Below are 2,966 nucleotides of genomic sequence, written 5' to 3' on the forward strand. Positions count from 1 at the left end.
CGAAAGTTGATAGGGCAGATATTTGAATGATGCGTCGCCAGCACGATGGCTGTGCGATCCGTCGAGTTATCATGAATCATCAGAGCAACGGGCAGAGCCCGCGTCGACCTTTTATCTAATAAATGCGTCCCTTCCAGAAGTCGGGGTTTGTTGCACGTATTAGCTCTAGAATTACTACGGTTATCCGAGTAGCAGGTACCATCAAACAAACTATAACTGATTTAATGAGCCATTCGCAGTTTCACAGTCTGAATTTGTTCATACTTACACATGCATGGCTTAATCTTTGAGACAAGCATATGACTACTGGCAGGATCAACCAGGTAGCATTCCTCTTCGACGCCGGCGCCGCACGAGACCGACGACCTTGACGGTCGACGGCTCGCGACGGGCACGACAGTCGTACGCATCAAGCGACAAGGCTTCGATCGGACGATCGGAGGCCGTAAAGACCCACCGCCCCTTCAGCGTTCCGCATCCGAGATGTCGACCGGAAACTCGAGCACCAAAACTGCACCGCAACGAGTGCGGCTCGTCCGGGACACGAGCACCGCCACGATGTCGTCCTCCCGCCGGCAAGGCCAGCAAGAGGAGGAAAGGGACGACGAGAGGCAGCATTCCTTCGCAATAGGTAGCCAGAACAGAAACCCATCTTGCGCGCAGGACGAATCTTGACGCGTCAATGAAGCGGGGTACGTGACGACAGTTCGATGCCGAAGCACGGAGCCTGCCGTCGAATACAACCCAATTACCACTCATACGCCGTCACGTTAGCTAAACCCAGCACCGCCCAACGAAAAACACGTCTCGACTATCCCAACAAAGGGACGCGTCTCGAGTGCAGATACGCCGGGTAGGAGCCGAGCCGCACCGCTAGGCATGAAAACACATACAAAGGCAACAGGTACGACCGAATAGTTCAACGGCTACCGAGAAGCTTCGTCGACGCCGCCCGAACTCGCTTTCGACATGCAACGTGGGTTGGGAAGGACCTAACACATAGCACCAACCCCTTATCTATGCACGCCTAGAACAAGCACGAACTTTGTTTTCGAACCCCTCTTGACCGTCGAACGAGGGACAAGCTTCTTCACCACCGCCGCACGAACTCGCACTCAAACATGCTAGTGCACTGCGAGGGCCCTTTCGGACCACACTAAGCCGAACCGACACTAGCATTGCCAAGAACAAGCCCGAGCATTGCTGATTACAAAGCTCCGCAACAGGGACAACCGAAAGAGAGGGACAAACTTCTTCATCGCCGCCGCGAAGACAAATCTTCGACATGCTAGTGAACTGGGCGAGCCCTTCGGAAAACAAACGTCCATGGACTGCATTGCCGTGCGCCCACTAGCACGCCTAGGAGAAGCCTGCGCATTGGTTCATCCGAAGCCGAACCCTCCCTAATATCCAACAATCCGAGGGCAACCGAGGGTTGAAAACATGCATGTCGAAAAAAACACCCGCTCCCAAGCAAAAGAAAACAAACCCACCCCAAAAGTTTAAAGAGAAAACATTTTTCCCAACCCGCTATTTTTCAAAACGTTTTTTCCACCCCGATTAAAACCATTTTGTCCCCCTTTTAATTTTGAAAACGAAAACATTTTTGTTTTGTTTGAAAACATTTCAAAACATTTCAAAACATTTGAAAAAATTTAAAAAAAAAAAAAAAAAAATTTTGAAAACGCACCCATGGTGGCGGCGGCGGCGGAGGGGGACCGCCACCGTCGCCGCCACCATGGGCGGGAATGTCCCAAACCCGACACATCATATATTCCGAGGCAACACGTTATGATGTGCGGGAATGTCATCCCTAGACCGATTGTGCAGCCTGCATGCCATGCTTGGGATTTTTGACATGCAGGGAGCACCACCCCCCTATATAGCATATTATGCTGTTATGGCACTGCCAGGAGGAGACATCAGTTTTCGCGAGGAGTCATATTGGGCCATGAAATAATCATGGCTTGGAATTTGAACGAGATTTTTTGCAGGGATGTACATATAGATGCAAGGGATTTGCAGAAAAAAATTCAGACTTTTTTGAGCATGGCAAGTATTTTATTTTATTTTCTGAAGTCGGGAAATTGGAAAAATCGTAAAAAAAAATTGGTGCGAGATTTTTCAAATCCGTAAGTTCAAGGACCTTCTAAAAATCATATACTAACTACAGGGTGCGGGTTGTGCGGGGAAATTATCAATAAAAATGGGACTTGACATTGTTTGAAGATTTTCGACATGCCTGCTGTGCAATTTGGCATGTCAGAGTGGGCGCTAGCCTCGCTTGCTGTCGACAGGAAGCGAGGCTAGTGGCGAGGCTAGCACCGAGTTTTTTGAGTGCCAAGATGCGAGGCTTGGCATGTCATTGGCATGCCATGGTCGGCATTTGACATGCCAATGTCGACATTTGGCGAGGCTTGGCATGTCATTGGCATGCCATGGTCGACATTTTCCGAGTCTTGACATGTCATTGGCGTGCCATCGACATGTCATGGTCGACATTTTGCGAGGCTTGGCATGTCATTGGCATGCCACGGTCGACATTTTGCGAGTCTTGACATGTCATTGGCATGTCATGGACATGCCATGGTCGACATTTTGCGAGGCTTGGCATGTCATTGGCATGCCATGGTCGACATTTTCCGAGTCTTGACATGTCATTGGCGTGCCATGGACATGTCATGGTCGACATTTTGCGAGGCTTGGCATGTCATTGGCATGCCACGGTCGACATTTTGCGAGTCTTGACATGTCATTGGCATGTCATGGACATACCATGGTCGACATTTTGCGAGGCTTGGCATGTCATTGGCATGCCATGCCGACATTTTCCGAGTCTTGACATGTCATTGGCGTGCCATGGACATGTCATGGTCGACATTTTGCGAGGCTTGGCATGTCATTGGCATGCCACGGTCGACATTTTGCGAGTCTTGACATGCCATTGGCATGTCAGGGACATGCCA

The sequence above is a fragment of the Malus sylvestris genome, chromosome 13 (genome assembly GCF_916048215.2).
Source record: "Malus sylvestris chromosome 13, drMalSylv7.2, whole genome shotgun sequence".
In the NCBI taxonomy this organism is placed as follows: domain Eukaryota; kingdom Viridiplantae; phylum Streptophyta; class Magnoliopsida; order Rosales; family Rosaceae; genus Malus; species Malus sylvestris.